At 47.6% G+C, this 22548-nt stretch overlaps 5 non-coding genes across 5 annotated transcripts; all 5 read left to right on the forward strand.

The window, feature by feature from the left end:
* The first annotated feature begins 7572 nt into the window (after window positions 1–7572).
* On the forward strand, window positions 7573–7654 carry trnas-uga (transfer RNA serine (anticodon UGA)). The gene has a single exon. It is a non-coding gene; the product is annotated as a tRNA-Ser (tRNA).
* Window positions 7655–9607: 1953 nt separating this feature from the next.
* trnas-uga (transfer RNA serine (anticodon UGA)) lies at window positions 9608–9689 on the forward strand. Its single transcript has one exon. It is a non-coding gene; the product is annotated as a tRNA-Ser (tRNA).
* Window positions 9690–9867: 178 nt separating this feature from the next.
* Window positions 9868–9940, forward strand: trnak-uuu (transfer RNA lysine (anticodon UUU)). Its single transcript has one exon. It is a non-coding gene; the product is annotated as a tRNA-Lys (tRNA).
* A 9519-nt stretch (window positions 9941–19459) lies between these two features.
* trnas-uga (transfer RNA serine (anticodon UGA)) lies at window positions 19460–19541 on the forward strand. Its single transcript has one exon. It is a non-coding gene; the product is annotated as a tRNA-Ser (tRNA).
* A 1030-nt stretch (window positions 19542–20571) lies between these two features.
* trnas-aga (transfer RNA serine (anticodon AGA)) lies at window positions 20572–20653 on the forward strand. Its single transcript has one exon. It is a non-coding gene; the product is annotated as a tRNA-Ser (tRNA).
* The last annotated feature ends 1895 nt before the right edge of the window (window positions 20654–22548 follow it).

Here is a 22548-nt window from a genome sequence, read left to right on the forward strand (position 1 = left end):
TTCGGGTCGGTTCGGTGTAGTACATTACGGGTCTCTTTCGGGTTTGGGCACAAATTTTTGGAAACGTGAAGACGTCTAACTCAGGGCACTGGATTTTGGTTAATTTCACCACATGTGGTGCATGTTCACCAAAATGTCACACACTTTGCCAAGCTGTAACTCCCTTAACACCCCGGGGGGCGAAGTTATGGCCCCCCACATTTTTGATACTCAAATGGAAGGAAGAGACCTAGTGACTTGAAACTCGGTGACGTGATAGCCCTCGAAGGGCCCTCTCTGAAGCCACCTCCCCCAAGTCGATAGACCCCCAGGGGCCAGAGATACGGGCCCGCAAATGCAAAAGGTCCCAAAATTTGACCGGCCATAACTCATCCAAAAAGATGGGAAAAAACACCAAACTCTGGACAAAAAAATTAGACCTTGGAGACCTCTATCCGATGACACCAGTCCCATGTTCCTATGACCCCGGGGGTCCGAGTCACGGCCCCACAAAATGTGGGATTTGAACCGTTATAACCCAGGAACCGGACCACCCAGGAACTCAAGGGTTGTCGCAAACGGTAGGCCCCTTGACCCTCTAGGGATCCCCCGAATTTCAAAAAAATAGTACCATCCACCCCCCTCGCACCTACTCATCCATGCCGGCCAGGGTGCACCCTCCCCGGCTAGAGAAGGCAGCTCGAGGGGGGTGGAAGTCGGAAGAAAAATCTTAGGATGAGGCCTAGAGAAAACACCTGTACTGTACTCAGCACACTAAGAGAAGTCCCAAAATTTGACCGGCCATAACTTACTCAAAAAGAGGGGAAAAGATTTTTAGAAAAAATGTTGGATTTTGGTTAATTGCATGTCCACCCTCAATTTATTTGACGGCATATGTGTCCACTTGCAGATTATCAAATAGCAAGTCTATTTAACTTGATTCATTTCAAATGAGTGCAATATTTTTAATGGAAACACCTCTACTGTACACAGCATGCTCAGCAGACTCCATTTATGTAAGTTTTATCAGAATATACTGTAGAATTTGCATAAAAATGAATGTCCACGGGAGCATTATGGAGGTCCCGCTGAATAAATTGTAAATGGAATTAAAAAAAAAAAAAAAACTCCCATTTGCCATTTATTCAGCACGTCCTTCCTAATGGTTCCATGGACAGATACATTTTAGCGATTTCGTGGTTGAAGTCTCATCTGCTGTACTCTGCAAGCTCCAAGGAACCCATTTTTGTAAGTTTTGTCCCATAATACTGTAGAAATATGTATATATGTCAGGCTGTAACTCCGCCAAAACGGGGCCAAACTGCACCAAAATCGGATCAAAGTCAGACCATGGGGCCGTCTATCCTACGACATTTGCAACATGTCCCTATCACCCCGGGGGTCGGAGTTACGGCCCCCCAAAATGTGGAATTTGAACCATTAAAACTCAGGAACCGGACGACCCAGGAACTCGTGGGTGGTCGCATATGGTTGGCCCCTCGACCCTCTAGGGATCCCCTGAATTTCAGCCCCGAAGTCCACTGCTTCGCAGAGATATTAGCAATAAATAGTACCATCCACCCCCTCGCAAGTACTCATCCATGCCGGCCAGGGTGCACCCTCCCCGGCTAGAGAAGGCAGCTCGAGGGGGGTGGAAGTCGGAAGAAAAATCTTAGGATGAGGCCTAGAGGAAACACCTGTACTGTACTCAGCACACTAAGAGGAATCCATTCATGTAAGTTTTATCACATAATACTGTAGAATTTGCATAAAAATGAGCGTTGAATTTTGGCACACATGTGCACCACATGTGGTGCGTATCTCACTGTTCATTAAATAGAAACTGTATTTAACTTTATTTATTTCAAATGTGTGTTATTGTTAATGAAAATACCTGTAATGTACTCAGGACACCAAGGGGAACCCATTCATGTAAGTTTTATCACGTAATAATGAAGACTGGCCATGTGTTAAAACTGCTATAGCTTGCAACCTTTTAGCAGAAAATAACACTGCATCGGGATCTGTTTTCATGGTGGTCAGGAGGTAAATTTGCAATATGGTTAATGAAAACACCTGTACTGTACTCAGGACACTCAGAGGAATCCATTCATGTAAGTTTTATCCAATAATAATGTAAAATATGCATAAAAAAATTATGTCCACGGGAGCACTACGGAGGTCCCGCTGAATAAATTGTAAATGGACATTTTTAAAAAAAAAACCCTCCCATTTACCATTTATTCAGCACGCCCTTCCTAATGGTTCCGTGGACAGATAAATTTTAGCTCCCAGGAATCCATTTTTGTAAGTTTTATCCCATAACACTGTAGAAATATGCATAGAAAAAATGTGTATATTCAATATTCACCACATGTGGTGAATATTAACCAAAATGTCACACACTTTGCCAAGCTGTAACTCCGCCAAAACGGGGCCAAACTGCACCAAAATCGGGTCAAAGTCAGACCAGGGGGACCTCTATCCGACACCACCAGCCACAAGTCCCTGAACCCCCGGGAGGCGGAGATACGGTGCCCCAAATTTGGTGTACATCCAATATGAATAAATGGCAAGTGAGATATGTGTCCACCTGAGGTTTAACCTGTTAGCCAGCACCCCCCATTATGGGACTCACAGCTGAAAGTGCTCTAACTAACTTATAATCGTAATAGTTTCCTACTTCAGTGTGTTACAAACATAATTGTGGTGTCTTTAGAAAGAAGACCCTTTGGGCTTCACTTTTTATCAACCAGATTTGATAATTCTCAAAAATATTAAAAGTTATAGACACTAAAGTGCCTTGAATTATTTTTTACCACTCTTAAATATTTTTTTATTTGATATAAAAATACATGAAATAAGTCCTGGAGCAATCTAGAAAAGTAATGGGTTGAAAGCCACATGTCTCATGAGTTTCTATTTCAAATCTGAATAAAATATAATGAAAAATGAGACTCCTGCAAATATTTTTCTGAGACTATGTCTACACCCCCCACCCCCCCAAATATAAGAAAATATATTTCCCAATAGTATTGAAGACTTCTACAAACTATTTAGTCAGTAAACATTCCACTGCATAGTTTTTTTCAATTATAAAACACTAGACATAAACTTAGACATCATATAAATGATTTATTTGAGCAGTAGAAAAATACAATAAGAATAATTTGAGTAAGAAAAATAAGAATAATAAGAAAAATAAAAAAAGATTTAACATTGTTTGCCAATATAAAACATCCTGAGATTGCTAGAGATGCATATTTTACAATGAATTACGATGCAAATAAGTAATGATGTGCTGATGGCCACTTATACAGATGGTAATAACACAAATGTTCCGAAGTAGATAATCCACTCTCCCTATTCATATAGACGCGTTCACTTTGATAGCCGTGACCATTCAGTAATAGCGAGCTGATTTGGGCTGATTTGCACTCAAACAGATGGTAATCATGCACATACATTCACATTCAACATAAAACACACTCTCACATATATAAAAACTCTCTAAAATAAAAAGAAAGACAGGAATTTGCAATCGCTGTAAGTTCCGCCTCCATCAGCTGACCGGTGCGTCAGAGCGCGTCACCAGTTCTCAGGAGAGAGCGCCAAATTCAAATAAACTATTTTCCGCCTATTTTTCATTCATTCTTTTTTCCAGTACTGAAAAACCCCATTACATAGGATGAGACATGGCAGCCTGATTTCTCCTCAGTGGGACTGCTGTTTTAGCCGCTTCCAGGGCTAGCTTACAATCTCCGCTTGCTAGGTTGCAAGTAGGTCAGGCAGCAGTGTTACACACAACATAGGAGAAGGTGGTCTGCTTAATTCAAGTCCCTGTTTGGGCGAAGGTCAGTCTTCTTTTGTAGGCCTCAGCTTGCTATCACTACGGTCCATCTCTTCTGCTGACTCTGTACTAGAGCGATGTTCCTTCCTGCTCCCGGGGATCAGTGTGGAACATGAGCCGGGCAAAAGAAGCTGTATCTGTGGTGGGGGCCTCAACCCTAAGGACATTTGATATCTGCACAATGTCTCATTTAAACAGCATGAGCCAACGGGTCCTTGGTCGGGCTTTGATGCCAGAATTTACCCCTCCAGGAAAACCCACTGGTAAGATATCTCACAGGAAAATGCTGAGCATTGGAGTATTTCTCTCTCTCCTGTGTTTGTTTGTTTGTGTGTGTGTGTGAGTGTGTGTGTCCTCTCCCCATTAACAATGTGGTACAAATTATTGCAGGGGAGCGCATTGCAGTGGAGTACTTGTTGGCCCAGTCCAATAGAGGCGACCAGTTGATTGCACACCACAATGACATGCCTGAAGTCCCCCCAGAGGAGCCCGAAGAGGATAGTGAAATTGACACGACTGTGTGCCATGCAGCTGACCTTAGGGCTGATGACTCTCCAGTAGCTGTCGTGCAGGTCCAGGTGACAAGTCAGGTGGGTGACACTGAACCCAAATCCCCAGATGAGGAGGTCACTGAGGAAGAGGAGGATGACACTGCAAGTCCTAGCACATCAAGCCAGGTAATATTGCTATCCTGTACTATTTTTTACTTTTAAAAAAATGTATCTGGTACAGTGCAAAACGCCTATTGTCACCAATGTGTAAAGTTAAAATATATGCATGTACAATGCAAAATAATTATTACAACACCGTATATGTTTATTGGACTGTGTTTGGCATTTTTCTCAATTTCCAGAGTACACAGTGTGATTCCAGAGGTGTCTTGGGCTGGGAGGCAGTTGATGCCCTGGCAGCCTACTTGGTTGGCCTAAACCGAACGATCACTGCCTTGTCATCACAAGAGGAGGCCAACATAGTCCAGCTGTACATGGCTCTGCATGCCATGGACAAGGTACCATCAAAATATAGCCAGAGGGTTAAGAAGAAGGCTTTGACAGGACCTTGGAGAGCATCCAGGAAGCAGAGTGGCTCTGCTCCAGGACAGCAGGCAGCAGAGAGGTAATTTGACTATTTGGATCGTCACTAGTTTATAACCCAGTATACAGTTCAGATTATATCATCTTTCTTTTCCATAGATTGTTCATGACTCATGGGCAGGCAGCTCAGGACCCTGAAGTCCACAGGGTCTGTGAATGTGTTTGCCTAAGGCTTTTGAAAGAGTTTCAGCAAGCACGGAACAGGCCCAGGGACACACAAGGAAAAACTCTGCCAATTCCACAATCTATTGTGGTGGTATACAGCCACTTAAAACAGCTGATGGAGGACAGCAGAGAGGTTCTAGGACAGACTAACCTAGTTTTGGTCCCGATAAACACCACTACTGTCTCCTCGTGGTGAGTCTTGTTTTATGCGATACTTTTGCACAATCACAGTAGTATATCAAGATTGTACTTATAAAACCTTCTTGTACATGCTTTTAAAAATGATGCTACAGGAAGTAAAGACAATGGGCTTTTATTCACTTAAATTGCTAATTTAAGATGAAGAATGTTTCTCTTGCAGGCTACTAAAAAGACAGAAACGTGTAGACAGAGACATGCTTCTGCAGGGTACTGCACTGCCCAAACAAGTATATTTGGCAAAGGAGGCTCTTCCTGAAGTGCGCGAACTTCCAGCTGTTCCTGCACAGCATGGGCATGAGGCCATGGTATTTCAGGATTCAGCAAATCAGGAGGGAGAGGCCTTCATTCGTAAGCGTATCTCCAACAGGTGCCCAATGCCCACCCCTCCTCCTTGATCTTACTCTGCATTTCCCATATACCCACCAGCACCACACTTTGCATTCCCCCCTGGGTCCTACCCACCCTTTCCCAGCTACCAACCAGGTCTACCACTGCCTCATTCTACCCAATTCCATCCCCCTCCCCAATTCCAGCCCCCTCCCCAATTCCAGCCCCCTCTCCAATTCCAGCCACCTTTCCAATTCCAGCCCCCTCCCCAATTCCAGCCACCTTCCCAATTCCAGCCACCTCCCCAATTCCAGCCCCCTCCCCAATTCCAGAAGCCTAATACCTTGCCATCACAAACTTGTCCTACCACTCAGCCCAGGCAGCGCACATGGAGAAGGCAGAAAGCTGCCCAAGAGGATGAGGAGTGAGTGGCTAGAGGTGAACCACCATGGAAACGACTAGCAAAGGATATATATCACTATATCTGCAAGCAGTGTGGGCTGGCAAAAAATAAGACAACTGGCCACACTCAGCTGAAGGGCCGGTGGTATTGTCCAGCCTCAGGCCTCTCTGTTGCACAGTGGAGAGAGAAAGTACAGGGAGTTCTTTGATTTTTTTTTCATTGGTGTATATAGTAATGTATATAGTTAGGTTTTTATATAGTTGCATATGTTGTGCTGTGTGTGTGTTGTGCTGTGAACATTTTGTTTTTAGTTGCTGTTTCCAGTGTTTCATTTGCAGTGTTTGTAAAAAAAAGGAAAGACACAGCTCTTGTGGTGTAATAGTAACACATCCACCCTTTGGGTGGAAGATTCCAGGTGCAAGTCCTGGCAAGAGTTTGTGGTGTGTTTGTCAGATTATTATTATAATTATTAATTTTTTTATTAAAAATATAGTCAAAAACCAATCAAACACTTTACTTAAATCCTTTGTGAGTGTTCATGAAGTTTGATGGATAATTTTTTTTCTTTTTCTTGCTTTCCCTCCTTTCTCCTTCTCTTTTCCCTTACTTTCCCCCTTGTAGCAGTCCCTTTTGCCCTGTTTTTGGCCGAGAGGTTAAGGCGATGGACTTTAAATCCATTGGGGTCTCCCTGCGCAGGTTCGAACTCTGCCGACTACGGGAGGGATTTGCAGTATTGCTTTAGCTTAATTTGAGGGTCCAGGGTTCAAGTCCCTGTTAGGGTGAAGGTCTGTCTGCTTTTGGCGGAGTCACCTTACTATCACTACGGGTCCATCTCTTCTGCTGACTCTGTATTAGAGCGATGTTCCTTCCTTCTCCCGGGGATCAGTGCATCTCCCTTGTTCGGCACACATGATTCTGATGGTCAGCCCTTTAAGAAAGAGTGCTCACGGATTGAGTAGAATAAGACAGACCTCCCATTTGTGCAGTGCTGTCGGTCCCCAGGGCCAGTACTGAAAAACCCCATTACATAGGATGAGACATGGCAGCCTGATTTCTCCTTAGTGGGACTGCTGTTTTAGCCGCTTCCAGGGCTAGCTTACAATCTCGGCTTGCTAGGTTGCAAGTAGGTCAGGCAGCAGTGTTACACACAACATGGCAGAAGGTGGTCTGCTTAATTCAAGTCCCTGTTTGGGCGAAGGTCAGTCTTCTTTTTGTAGGCCTCAGCTTGCTATCACTATGGTCCATCTCTTCTGCTGACTTTGTACTAGAGCGATGTTCCTTCCTGCTCCCGGGGATCAGTGCATCTCCCTTGTTCGGCACACCTGATTCTGAGACTTCCCAATTGTGCAGTGTTGTCGGTCCCCAGGGCCAGGACTGAAAAACCCCATTACATAGGATGAGACATGGCAGCCTGATTTCTCCTCAGTGGGATCGCTGTTTTAGCCGCTTGCAGGGCTAGCTTGCAATCTCCGCTTGCTGACTGAGCTGGGTTGGTTGCAAGTAGGTCAGGCAGCAGTGTTGGACACAAACTGAGCAGAAGTTGGTCTACTCCCGTAGTCGTGGCCGAGTGGTTAAGGTGATGGACTTGAAATCCATTGGGGTCTCCCCGCGCAGGTTCGAATCCTGCTGACTACGCTGTTTGCTGAAGGCCATGAGGCAAAGCATCCATGCATTTTTCACGGTCCTCGCACTTATTTGCGAAATGTCCAGTCCTCTCATCGATGGACAAACACGCCGCTGCTGCTTCTTGTATCTGGGCTCCAGGGGTTGTCTTGGGTGAGCCAGTGGCACGCCGTGATTGTATATTGGTTAGTACTCTGCGCTGAGGCCGCAGCAACCCTGGTTCGAATCCGAGTCACGGCAACCCTTTGCCGTTGAGTATACGGGAAGGTTGAAAATTTTTTACCACCTCATCTTTCTGCGTGATTTTTTTTCTGAAGCTTGGCCTGTGCAGGGCGCCATCAGACAAGGGGGCTTGCTTTCTAACATTAGGCGTAGTCGTGGCCGAGAGGTTAAGGCGATGGACTTGAAATTCATTGGGGTCTCCCTGCGCAGGTTCGAACTCTTCCCATTTCCGGAAGGATTTGCAGTATTGCTTTAGCTTTCTGTGACTGTAATTGTGCCATCTATGGTCCTTCGCTCTCTGTGCCATAACTGCTTCTAGCTTTCATCCTCGTGACACCTGCGTCTCTTCTGGCCAGCTTGTTGTAAAATTGCTGCTTTATAAAAGGTGAGAAGCCAGTGCTCCACAGGAGCCCGGATAGCTCAGTCGGTAGAGCATCAGACTTTTAATCTGAGGGTCCAGGGCTCAAATCCCTGTTCGGGTGAAGGTCTGTCTGCTTTTGGCGGAGTCACCTTGCTATCACTACGGTCCATCTCTTCTTCTGAATCTGTACTGGAGCGGTATTCCTTCCTGCTCCAGGGTATCAGTGCACCTCCCTTGTTTGGCACACCTGATTCTGATGGTCAGCTCGTTAGGAAAGCGCGCTCACAGAGTGAGTAGAATAAGACAGACCTCCGAATTGTGCAGTGCTGTCGGTCCACAGGCCCAGCACTGAAAAACCCCATTACATAGGATGAGACATGGCAGCCTGATTTCTCCTCAGTGGGACTGCTGTTTTAGCCGCTTCCAGGGCTAGCTTACAATCTCCGCTTGCTAGGTTGTATGTAGGTCAGGCAGCAGTGTTACACAAAACATGGCAGAAGGTGGCCTGCTTAATTCAAGTCCCTGTTTGGGTGAAGGTCAGTCTTCTTTTTGTAGGCCTCAGCTTGCTATCACTATGGTCCATCTCATCTGCTGACTCTGTACTAGAGCAATGTTCCTTCCTGCTACCGGGGATCAGTGCATCTCCCTTGTTGGGCACACCTGATTCTGATGGTCAGCCCTTTAGGAAAGAGTGCTCACAGAGTGAGTAGAATAAGACAGACTTCCCAATTGTGCAGTGCTGTCGGTCCCCAGGGTCAGTACTGAAAAACCCCATTACATAGGATGAGACATGGCAGGCTTATTTCTCCTCAGTGGGACCGCTGTTTTACCCGCTTGCAGGGCTATCTTGCAATCTCCGCTTGCTGACTGAGCTGGGTTGGTTGCAAGTAGGTCAGGCAGCAGTGTTGGACACAAACTGAGCAGAAATTGGTCTACTCCCGTAGTCGTGGCCGAGTGGTTAAGGCGATGGACTAGAAATCCATTGGGGTCTCCCCTCGCAAGTTTAAATCCTGCTGACTAAACTGTTTGCTGAAGGCCATGAGGCAAAGCATCCATGCATTTTTCATGGTCCTCGCACTTATTTGCGAAATGTCCAGTCCCTCTTCGATTGACAAACATGCCGCTGCTGCTTCTTGTATCCGGGCTCCAGGGGTTCTCTTGGGTGAGCCAGTGGCACGGCGTGATCGTATAGTTGTCAATACTTTGCGTTGTGGCCGCAGCAACCCCGGTTCGAATCAGGGTCACAGCAACCCTTTGCCGTTGAGTATACGGGAAGGTTGAAAATTTTTTTACCACCTCATCTTTCTGCGTGATTTTGTTCTCTGAAGCTTGGCCTGTGCAGGGCGCCACCAGACAAGGGGGCTTGCTTTCTAAGATTAGGCGTAGTCGTGGCCGAGAGGTTAAGGCGATGGACTTGAGATCCATTGGGGTCTCCCCACGCAGGTTCGAACCCTGCCGACTACGGGAGGGCTTTGCAGTATTGCTTTAGCTTTCTGTGACGGTAATTGTGCCATCTATGGTCCTTCGCTCTCTGTGCCATAACTGCTTCTAGTTTTCATCCTCGTGACACCTGCGTCTCTTCTGGGCAGCTTGTTGTAAAACTGCTGCTTTATAAAAGGTGAGAAGCCAGTGCTCCACAAGAGCCCGGATAGCTCAGTCGGTAGAGCATCAGACTTTTAATCTGAGGGTCCAGGGTTCAAGTCCCTGTTTGGGAGAAGGTCTGTCTGCTTTTGGCAGAGTCACCCTGCTATCACTACGGTCCATCTCTTCTTCTAAATCTGTACTGGAGCGTTGTTCCTTCCTGCTCCAGGGTATCAGTGCACCTCCCTTAATCGGCACACCTGATTCTGATGGTCAGCCCTTTAGGAAAGAGCGCTCAAAGAGTGAGAAGAATAAGACAGACTTCCCAATTGTGCAGTGCTGTCAGTCCCCAGTGGGATCGCTGTTTTACCCGCTTGCAGGGCTAGCTTGCAATCTCCGCTTGCTGACTGAGCTGGGTTGGTTGCAAGTAGGTCAGGCAGCAGTGTTGGACACAAACTGAGCAGAAATTGGTTGGCTTGTTCGGCACACCTGATTCTTATGGTCAGCCTTTTTTTTTTTTGGAGCGTCCATTCAGGTATAAGTTTGAGGGCTCGTGTACGTGGGTTAAGGGGACCTGCGCGCTGACCCCAAAAATTTTTTGACGGACGCGGTGTCGATGTCTGCCGACTGCGCTGGCCCATGGGAGACCCCTGACCGGTGCGAGAGGATCTGGACCCCCGAGGGGCCTCGCGGAAGCTTACCCAAATTTGAGGCCCCTAAATGCCATTCAGCACTTCTCCACAGGGTGGCGCACGGAGCAGTACACCTCAGGTTTAAAACAGTGGCATTTACCCGAATGGGGGATGGACGATTTTTTTGCCCACGAAACCAATATTTGTCCATTTGACCTTTAAAGTTACAGAATGACCACAGAACCGGTGCGGACCCCCGTCTGACCCCCAACCCGGGTCCCACGAACCCATTATTTGTCCATTTGACCATTATATTCACACAATGACTGCGGATCATCTGCGGACCCCTTGCGGACCCCCACCCTGGGTCCCACGAACCTAGTATTTGTCCATTTGACCATTATATTTACACAATGACTGCGGATCATCTGCGGACCACTTGCGGACCCCCACCCTGGGTCCCACAAACCCACTATTTGTCCATTTGACCATTATATTCACACAATGACTGCGGATCATCTGCGGACCACTTGCGGACCCCCACCCTGGGTCCCACGAACCCACTATTTGTCCATTTGACCATTATGTTCACACAATGACTGCGGATCATCTGCGGACCACTTGCGGACCCCCACCCTGGGTCCCAAGAACCCAATATTTGTCCATTTGACCATTATGTTCACACAATGACTGCGGATCATCTGCGGACCACTTGTGGACCCCCACCCTGGGTCCCACGAACCCACTATTTGTCCATTTGACCATTATGTTCACGGAATGACCACAGATCACATGCGGAACATTTGCGGACCCCACCCCCGGGTCCCACGGACCCAATATTTGTCCATTTGACCATTAGCGTTAGAAAAGAGCCTCGTTCGGACATTTTTTTCTGAGACATCCCTGGGGCCCAAAACTTGGAACGGTGGCTCCTGGGGCTTCCCCCAGTAAGCTTATGAAGGCCCGGGGCCCAAGAGCCCTTGCAATCAGTGTCCACGAACCCGCTATGCTGAACACATTCAAATAAATGGCAGGTGGGATTTTTTTAGAAAAGTCCCAGGGGCCCGAAATTCGGAACGGTGGCTCTTTGGGGCCCCTGGATCGTGCAATCAAAAGCGCGGGGCCCTAGTGCGATGCACTTTTTTCCCTTTAGTCCTACGACTATGTGCTTCGGGGCCCTGGGTGAGGGGCCCCTGAGATGCCAGAATCTAAAATCTGGGGGCCCTACGGCCTATCGTCTCCGAACTGTGGACGTCCCACCTCCCATCAAAACGCGTAACGCTTTTGTGGACGTGGGGTCCCTTCTGTGACCGTTTGACCCCTAGAGAAGGTGGTAGGGCCACCAGACTTCAGTGCCCGGTCGAGGGGATCCCCTCGAGACACATATCCAAAATTCGGCCCGATCGGACCCTTGGGAGTCGTGTCCACGTCGTGTCCACAACCCTCTCGGGATCTCCCGAATTTCAGCTGCGGGGTCTAACGCATCGCGGAGATATTAGCAAAAAAATAGTACCATCCACCCCCCTCGCACCTACTCATCCATGCGGGCCAGGGTGCACCCTCCCCGGCTAGAGAAGGCAGCTCGAAGGGGGTGGAAGTCGGAAGAAAAATTTTTTTATGAGGCCTAGAGAAAACACTTGTACTGTACCCAGGGCACTCAGAGGAATCCATTTTTGTAAGTTTTATCCCATTATACTGTAGAAATATGCATATAAAAAATGTTGGATTTTGGTTAACCAAAATGTCACAGACTTTGCCAAGCTGTAACTCCGCAAAACGGGGCCAAACTGCACCAAAATCGGGTCAAGGTCAGAACAGGTGGCCCTCTATCCGATGACACCTGCCCCATGTCCCTATGACCCCGGGGGTCAAAGTTACGGCCCCCCAAAATGTGGGATTTGAACCGGGATAACTCAGGAACCGGACCACCCAGGAACTAGAGGGTGGTCGCATAAGGTAGGCCCCTCGACCCTCTAGGGATCCCCTGAATTTCAGCCCCGGGGTCCACCGCTTCGCGGAGATATTTGCAAAAAAATAGTACCATCCACCCCCCTCGCACCTACTCATCCATGCCGGCCAGGGTGCACCCTCCCCGGCTAGAGAAGGCAGCTCAAGGGGGGTGGAAGTCGGAAGAAAATTTTTTTTATGAGGCCGAGAGAAAACAGTTGTACTGTACTCAGGGCACTCAGAGGAATCAATTTTTGTAAGTTTTAACCCATAATACTGTAGAATTTGCATAAAAATGAGCGTTGAATTTTGGCACACATGTGCACCACATGTGGTGCGTATCTCACTTTTCATTAAATAGCAACTGTATTTAACTTTTTTTATTTCAAATGTGTGTTATTGTTAATGAAAAGACCTTTACTGTACTCAGGACACCCAGAGGAATCCATTTTTGTAAGTTTTATCCAATAATAATGTAAAATATGCATAAAAAATTATGTCCACCAGAGCACTACGGAGGTCCCGCTGAATAAATTGTAAATGGACATTTTTTTTAAAAAAAACCTCCCATTTGCCATTTATTCAGCACGCCCTTCCTAATGGTTCCGTGGACGGATCAATTTCAGCGATTTCGTGGTTGAAGTCTCATCTGCTGTACTCTGCAAGCTCCGAGGAACCCATTTTTGTAAGTTTTGTCCCATAATACTGTAGAATTATGCATAGAAAACCACATGTGGTGCATGTCCACCCGCAATTTATTTGAACCCCATTCAAATATATGGCAGGTGGGACTTTTTTAGAAAAGACCCAGGGGCCCGAAATTCGGATCGGTGGGTCCAGGGGCCGCCCCGATTGAGCTGCCGAAAGAGCGGGGCCCTAAGGCGAGGGGATAATTCGGAGCCTCCTGCACAAAATCTCTCCCTCAGCCCTCTCTGACTCTTACATGATCAGAGCCTTTTGAGAGATTTCAGGGTGCCGGATGGGAATTATTTTTTCAAGGTCCTACAGCTTCGTGCTTTGGGGACATGGGAGAGGGGCCTCTGAGATGCGAGAATCTCGAATCTCGGGGCCCTACGACCCATCGTCTCCGAAGGGCGGATGTCCCATCTCCAATGTAAACGCGTACCGGTTTGGTGGACAAGCGCTCCCTTTTTTGACCCTTTGACCCCTAAATAAGGTCGTAGGGTCACCAGACTTCTATGCCCGGTCGAGGTGGCCCCCATGAGACACATATCCAAAATTCGGCCCGATCGGACCCCGGCGAGCCGTGTCCACGAAACCGCTAGGCCGAACACATTCAAGTAAATGGCAGGAGGGTTTTTTTAGAAACGTCCTAGGGGCCCAAAATTTGGATCGGTTGCTCCTGAGGGCCCCTAGAACGTGCTGTCAAAAGCGTGAGGACCTAGCGCGATGCCCTTTTTTTCCATGGGGCCTACGACTACGTGTTTCGGAGCCCTTGTTGAGGGGCCCCTGAGAAGCCAGAATCTCAAATCTGGGGGCCCTACAACCTATCGTCTCCGAACTGTGGACGTCCCACCTCCCATCAAAACGCGTACCGCTTTTGTGGACGTGGGGTCCCTTCTGTGACCGTTTGACCCCTAAAGAAGGTCGTAGGGCCACCAGACTTCTGTGCCTGGTCGAGGGGATGCCCTCGAGACACATATCCAAAATTTGGCCCGATCGGACCCTTGGGAGTCGTGTCCACGAATCCGCTAGGCCGAAAGCATGGGAATAAATGGCAGGTGGGATTTTTTTAGAAACGTCCCAGGGGTCCCAAATTTCACAGCGGGGTCCGTGGGGCCCCCCCAGTGACCTCACCGAGACCGCGGGCCGATCGGAGCGACTTGCGTCGGCGACCCCGAAATGGCCAGAGGGGGCGCCGGTGAGCGCCCGCTGGGCGGGGACGCCCACCCCCCACCTCTGGGACCCTTTTGGGAACGTTCCGTAAAAATAGTGGAAAAGTGGACAAATAGTGGTTCCGTGGGACCGGGGGTCCGGGTCGGGGGTCCTCGCGGCTGGAGGGTCCGATCCGCGATGATAATGGTTAAATGGACAAATAATGGGTTCGTGGTCACGGGGGTCTGCACAGCGGACCCATATGGCGGGTGGACAAAACGCAGCTCGCTAGGATGCGAAGCCCACCCTAGAACAGCCCCGGCCATTCGTTTAATGGGAGAAAGGCCAAATAATAGGGTCCTGGGAGCGAATACCCCCAATGGCCAGCAGAACGATGGCAAAAGGACCTTTATAGGGTTCGTGGTCACGGGGGTCCGCTAAGCGGGCCCATATGGCGGGTGGACAAAACGCGGCCCGCTGGGATGCGAAGCCCACCCTAGAACTGCCCCGGCCATTCGTTTAATAGGAGAAAGGCCAAATAATAGGGTCCTGGGAGCGAATACCCCCAACGGCCAGCAGAACGATGGCAAAAGGACCTTTATAGGGTTCGTGGGAGGTGGGGGTGGTGGTGGGGGGGCTCTCCCGGTGGTCAACATCACCCCCTAGAGGTGTCAATACTTGGTTTACTGCGGATTCCCTACTGAAAAAGTGGGTAAGCCGACTCGTCCCGTTGGCCAGTTTTCTAAAGAAGAAAATGGATCCAAATTGACAGTACAATCCCTTCGAACCATTATGCGGTATATGGCAATTTAAATGAATGGGGTTTTTTCCACGAACCCATTATGTGTACTACCTAACATTAGGCGTAGTCGTGGCCGAGAGGTTAAGGCGATGGACTTGAAATCCATTGGGGTCTCCCTGCGCAGGTTCGAACTCTGGGTTAATGGTAGAACAGGAAGGGAGAATAAAAGGAATAGGCATAGAGGGAGGAGAGAATAAAATATTTCAATACGCTGATGATACTACGCTATTGCTGCAAGATCTGTTGAGTGTAAGGGAAGCAATGAAAATAGTACAAACATTTTGCAGGGGATCAGGGGCTAAAGTGAACGAGGATAAAACAGTATGCATGAGATTCGGGGGAAGTGAGGTTTTAACGGCGCACTTTAATTTTAAGGAAATGAATGAAATATAGATTTTAGGTGTTTTAATGGGGAGGGATGAAACCAAAGCAGAAGGAATTATGTGGGATGAGATGTTAGGAGGGATCGAGAGAAGGTTGAATTTTTGGAGATTAATGTCCTTAACTTTGAAGGGGAGGGTTTTAATTTTGAATGTTTTAATGGTTTCTAAGTTATGGCATATTTTATATGTGGCTTCAATGCCGTTGTGGACAGAAAAAAGGCTGAAAAAATGTTTTTTAGATTTTTTATGGGAAGGAAAGCCACCGAGAATTGCATATAACACTTTAATAGGAGCAGTGGGGAAGGGGGGGCTAGGGCTAATGGACGTGGAGCAAAGAAAGAACAGTTTAAGGGTGAAAATCATAAGCAAATATCTAGACGAAGAAAATAAAGCAGCATGGAAAAGAACAATGGGGCATTTTTTAAACAAGTGTAGTCATTTTAATCTGGGGGACAACATTTTATGGATGAAAACAACAAATTGGATGACGGAGGGGCTGCCAGAATTTTATAAAGAACTGATGAGAGCATGGGGAAAATTTTTAGATAATGTGCATTTTAAGCCACAAGGTAGAGAGAACATTTTAAATCAGCCTTTATTCTTAAACAACTGCATTTTAAATCAAGGGAAGCAGGTTTTTTTTAAGAAATGGTGGGATGTTGGAATCATGAAAGTCAGAGATGTTTTATATGAATTCAAAGAGGGGTTTTTACCAGTGCAATACATTGTGGATGTGATGGAGGATGCAAAGGAGGATTATAGCAGACAAGAGATTACAAACAAATATGATTTAATTAAGAATGCTATACCTAAAGAATGGATAAAGAGAATTGAAAATATGGAAGAAGAAAATCAAGGAAAAGATGTGTATGTAAATATGGGGGGAAAATTGTGTGCTTTTAAAGAATGTACTGTGAAAATGTTTTATTGTTTTTTTAGAGATGTGGTTTTCAAGAAACCTGTTGTAAATGAATACTGGCTACGGATGTTCAATGATGTAACAGAAGAGAAAATATGGGGGAATATAAATGGGAAAATTGTACAGACTAAACTGGAGAATATGGAATATTTTATCAGGAACAAAGCAGTGTTCACAGATGTGATTTTAAGCAAAATTGGGATGGAGGAAAGTGCAATATGTAAAGTATTCCAAGATGCAGATGAAGGGTTTTTACACTTGTTTTTATATTGTGATAAGCTGAAAGATTTTAATGAGAGATGTAAAAGCATGTTTTTAATTTTGAGAGGAGAGGGAAATGGAAACTTTGAGTGGGAAAAGGTGTTAATGTTGGGCATTAATGAGAAATATAAACATGAGAAGCTGATTAATTTACTTGTGATGCTGATGAAAAGTGTGATATGGGAAAGAAGAGTGGTGGTGAAAAAGGACAATGCTTTAATTGATGTATGGAATGTGTTTAGGAGAAAAGTTGAAAAATATGTTGGATGTCTTTTTTGTTATTTTAAATTGGAGGAAACGATTGATGTTTTTTATAATATTTTTACTCAGGAGGTATTAATGGTCTTCAAAGAGCTGGGAATTGAATTTTCATTTTTAAAAGATTAAACTATTTAATGACTTCTTTCTTTAAATTGTAAGTAAGATGTCTGTCAATTCAAGATTTTAGGAATTTTTTATGTCAAAGAAAGAATCTTATGTACTTTTGTATGTGAATAATTGATATGTATGTTTGAATTGATTAATTTCTTCAATAAATAAAAAAAAAAAAAAAAAAAGGTTAAGGCGATTGACTTGAAATCCATTGGGGTCTCCCTGCGCAGGTTCGAACTCTGTCGACTACGGGAGGGATTTGCAGTATTGCTTTAGCTTTCTGTGACGGTAATTGTGCCTTCTATGGTCCTTCGCTCTCTGTGCCATAACTGCTTCTAGCTTTCATCCTTGTGACACCTGCATCTCTTCTGGGCAGCTTGTTGTAAAACTGCTGCTTTATAAAAGGTGAGAAGCCAGTGTTCCACAAGAGCCTGGATAGCTCAGTCGGTAGAGAATCAGACTTTTAATTTGAGGGTCCAGGGTTCAAGTCCCTGTTAGGGTGAAGGTCTGTCTGCTTTTGCCGGAGTCACCTTGCTATCACTACGGTCCATCTCTTCTTCTGAATCTGTACTGGAGCGGTGTTCCTTCCTGCTCCAGGGTATCAGTGCACCTCCCTTGTTTGGCACACCTGATTCTGATGGTCAGCTCGTTAGGAAAGCGCGCTCACAGAGTGAGTAGAATAAGACAGACCTCCGAATTGTTCAGTGATGTCGGTCCCCAGGCCCAGCACTGAAAAACCACATTATATAGGATGAGACATGGCAGCCTGATTTCTCCTCAGTGGGACTGCTGTTTTACCCGCTTCCAGGGCTAGCTTACAATCTCGGCTTGCTAGGTTGCAAGTAGGTCAGGCAGCAATGTGACACACAACAGGGCAGAAGGTGGTCTGCTTAATTCAAGTCCCTGTTTGGGCGAAGGTCAGTCTACTTTTAGGAGGCCTCAGCTTGCTATCACTACGGGTCCATCTCTTCTGCTGACTCAGTATTAGAGCGATGTTCCTTCCTTCTCCAGGGGGTCAGTACATCTCCCTTGTTCGGCACACATGATTCTGATGGTCAGCCCTTTAGGAAAGAGTGCTCACGGAGTGAGTAGAATAAGACAGACCTCCCATTTGTGCAGTGCTGTCGGTTCCCAGGGCCAGTACTGAAAAACCCCATTACATAGGATGAGACATGGCAGCCTGATTTCTCCTCAGTGGGACTGCTGTTTTAGCCGCTTCCAGGGGTAGCTTACAATCTCGGCTTGCTAGGTTGCAAGTAGGTCAGGCAGCAGTGTTACACACAACATGGCAGAAGGTGGTCTGCTTAATTCAAGTCCCTGTTTGGGCGTAGGTCAGTCTTCTTTTTGTAGGCCTCAGCTTGCTATCACTACGGTCCATCTCTTCTGCTGACTCTGTACTAGAGCGATGTTCCTTTCTGCTCCCGGGGATCAGTGCATCTCCCTTGTTCGGCAAACCTGATTCTGATGGTCAGCCCTTTAGGAAAGAGTGCTCACAGACTGAGTAGAATAAGACATAAGATTTTTAAGAGCGCTAGGGGAAGGGCGGTACCGCTGGCGCCACGACCAGGTGCTAAAGGCTTTGGCGGACTCCATCTGCACAGCGATCCAGCTCAGCAAGACCCAGGTAGCCCCCAAACAGACAATCACCTTCATTAGAGCTGGGCAGAAGGAACAATTCCACCGGCCTAGCTCTACGGGGGGGGGCTCCTCTCCACTGCTCGTGATTGGCAGCTTCAGGTTGACCTTGGAAGGCAGCTTAAGTTCCCAGGCAACATCACAGACACTTCTCTCCGCCCAGACATGGTACTAACATCTGAGTCTACCAAGCAAGTGGTTATCCTGGAACTAACTGTCCCCTGGGAAGACCATATTGAAGAGGCCCACGAGCGCAAGAGGGCTAACTACGCAGGGCTCAGCTCGGAGTGCCGGAACAATGGCTGGAAAACTCGCTGCGAGCCAGTCGAGGTCGGGTGCCGAGGCTTCGCTGGCCACTCACTGCTGCGAACCCTCAAACTCCTTGGAGTGAAAGGACTGCAATTGAAAAAAGCCACCGCAAACATCTTAGAGGCCGCAGAAAGGGCTTCTCGGTGGCTGTAGATCCGTAGGGGGGATCCGTGGAGCAACATGCCACTTGGACACAAGCCGGGGACTGATCACCCCCGGCTGGGTCGCCCGGGTGAGGGTGTATGAAGATTAAAGACCCGAAACACCCTATGACCTCGGGTTTTTCACTGATGACGTGTCCAAGTAGCACCAGAAGGTGTATTAAAACTCTAGACAGACTTCCCAATTGTGCAGTGCTGTCGGTCCCCAGGGCCAGTACTGAAAAACCCCATTACATAGGATGAGACATGGCAGCCTGATTTCTCCTCAGTGGGATCGCTGTTTTACCCGCTTGCAGGGCTAGCTTGCAATCTCCGCTTGCTGACTGAGCTGGGTTGGTTGCAAGTAGGTCAGGCAGCAGTGTTGAACACAAACTGAGCAGAAATTGGTCTACTCCCGTAGTCGTGGCCGAGTGGTTAAGGCGATGGATTTGAAATCCATTGGGGTCTCCCCGCGCAGGTTCGAATCCTGCTGACTACGCTGTTTGCTGAAGGCCATGAGGCAAAGCATCCATGCATTTTTCACGGTCCTCGCACTTATTTGCGAAATGTCCAGTCCCTCTTGGATGGACAAACACGCCGCTGCTGCTTCTTGTATCTGGGCTCCAGGGGTTGTCTTGGGTGAGCCAGTGGCACGCCGTGATAGTATATTGGTTAGAACTCTGCGTTGTGGCAGCAGCAACCCCGGTTCTAATCCGAGTCACGGCAACCCTTTGCCGTTGAGTATACGGGAAGGTTGAAAATTTTTTACCACTTCATCTTTCTGCGTGATTTTTTTTCTGAAGCTTGGCCTGTGCAGGGCGCCATCAGACAAGGGGGCTTGCTTTCTAACATTTGGCGTAGTCGTGGCCGAGAGAGGGCTTTGCAGTATTGCTTTAGCTTTCTGTGACGATAATTGTGCTTTCTATGGTCCTTCGCTCTCTGTGCCATTACTGCTTCTAGCTTTCATCCTCGTGACACCTGCGTCTCTTCTGGGCAGCTTGTTGTAAAACTCCTGCTTTATAAAAGGTGAGAAGCCAGTGCTCCACAAGAGCCCGGGTAGCTCAGTCAGTAGAGCATCAGACTTTTAATCTGATCGTCCGGGGTTCAAGTCCTTCTTCGGGCGAAGTTCTGTCTGCTTTTGGCGGAGTCACCTTGCTATCACTACAGTCCATCTCTTCTTCTGAATCTGTACTGGAGCGGTGTTCCTTCCTGCTCCAGGGTATCAGTGCACCTCCCTTGTTTGGCACACCTGATTCTGATGGTCAGCCCTTTAGAAAAGAGTGCTCACAGAGTGAGTAGAATAAGACAGACTTCCCAATTGTGCAGTGCTGTCGGTCCCCGGGGTCTGTACTGAAAAACCCCATTACATAGGATGAGACATGGCAGGCTGATTTCTCCTCAGTGGGACCGCTGTTTTACCCTCTTGCAGGGCTAGCTTGCAATCTCCGCTTGCTGACTGAGCTGGTTTGGTTGCAAGTAGGTCAGGCAGCAGTGTTGGACACAAACTGAGCAAAAATTGGTCTACTGCCGTAGTCGTGGCCGAGTGGTTAAGGCGATGGATTAGAAATCCATTGGGGTCTCCCCGTGCAGATTCGAATCCTGCCGACTACACTGTTTGCTGAAGGCCATGAGGCAAGGCATCCATGCATTTTTCACGGTCCTCGCACTTATTTGTGAAATGTCCAGTCCCTCTTCGATGGACAAACACGCCGCTGTTGCTTCTTCTATCCGGGCTCCAGGGATTGTCTTGGGTGAGCCAGTGGCACGCCGTGATAGTATAGTGGTTAGTACTCTGCGTTGTGGCTGCAGCAACCCCGGTTCGAATCCGGATAACGGCAACCCTCTGCCGTTGAGTATACGGGAAGGTTGAACATTTTTTACCACCTCATCGTTCTGCGTGATTTTGTTTCTGAAGCTTGGCCTGTGCAGGGCGCCATCAGACAAGGGGGATTGCTTTCTAACATTAGGCGTAGTCGTGGCCGAGAGGTTAAGACGATGGACTTGAAATCCATTGGGGTCTCCCTGCGCAGGTTCGAACTCTTCCCATTTCCGGAAGGATTTGCAGTATTGCTTTAGCTTTCTGTGACGGTAATTGTGCCATCTATGGTCCTTCGCTCTCTGTGCCATAACTGCTTCTAGCTTTCATCCTCGTGACACCTGCGTCTCTTCTGGGCAGCTTGTTGTAAAACTGCTGCTTTATAAAAGGTGAGAAGCCAGTGCTCCACAAGAGCCTGGATAGCTCAGTCGGAAGAGGATCAGACTTTTAATTTGAGGGTCCACCCTGTTAGGGTGAAGGTCTGTCTGCTTTTGGCGGAGTCACCTTGCTATCACTACGGTCCATCTCTTCTTCTGAATCTGTACCGGAGCGGTGTTCCTTCCTGCTCCAGGGTATCAGTGCACCTCCCTTGTTTGGCACACCTGATTCTGATGGTCAGCTCGTTAGGAAAGCGCGCTCACAGAGTGAGTAGAATAAGACAGACCTCTGAATTGTGCAGTGCTGTCGGTCCCCAGGCCCAGCACTGAAAAACCCCATTACATAGGATGAGAAATGGCAGCCTGATTTCTCCTCAGTGGGACTGCTGTTTTACCCGCTTCCAGGGCTAGCTTACAATCTCGGCTTGCTAGGTTGCAAGTAGGTCAGGCAGCAATGTGACACACAACAGGGCAGAAGGTGGTCTGCTTAATTCAAGTCCCTGATTGGGCGAAGGTCAGTCTACTTTTTGGAGGCCTCAGCTTGCTATCACTACGGGTAAATCTCTTCTGCTGACTCTGTATTAGAGCGATGTTCCTTCCTTTTCCCGGGGATCAGTGCATCTCCCTTGTTCGGCACACATGATTCTGATGGTCAGCCCTTTAGGAAAGAGTGCTCACTGAGTGAGTAGAATAAGAAAGACCTCCCATTTGTGCAGTGCTGTCGGTCCCCAGGGCCAGTACTGAAAAACCCCATTACATAGGATGAGACATGGCAGCCTGATTTCTCCTCAGTGGGACTGCTGTTTTAGCCGCTTCCAGGGCTAGCTTACAATCTCCGCTTGCTAGGTTGTATGTAGGTCAGGCAGCAGTGTTACACAAAACATGGCAGAAGGTGGCCTGCTTAATTCAAGTCCCTGTTTGGGTGAAGGTCAGTCTTCTTTTTGTAGGCCTCAGCTTGCTATCACTATGGTCCATCTCATCTGCTGACTCTGTACTAGAGCAATGTTCCTTCCTGCTACCGGGGATCAGTGCATCTCCCTTGTTGGGCACACCTGATTCTGATGGTCAGCCCTTTAGGAAAGAGTGCTCACAGAGTGAGTAGAATAAGACAGACTTCCCAATTGTGCAGTGCTGTCGGTCCCCAGGGTCAGTACTGAAAAACCCCATTACATAGGATGAGACATGGCAGGCTTATTTCTCCTCAGTGGGACCGCTGTTTTACCCGCTTGCAGGGCTATCTTGCAATCTCCGCTTGCTGACTGAGCTGGGTTGGTTGCAAGTAGGTCAGGCAGCAGTGTTGGACACAAACTGAG

The sequence above is a fragment of the Carassius carassius genome, chromosome 18, assembly GCF_963082965.1.
Source record: "Carassius carassius chromosome 18, fCarCar2.1, whole genome shotgun sequence".
Lineage (NCBI taxonomy): Eukaryota > Metazoa > Chordata > Actinopteri > Cypriniformes > Cyprinidae > Carassius > Carassius carassius.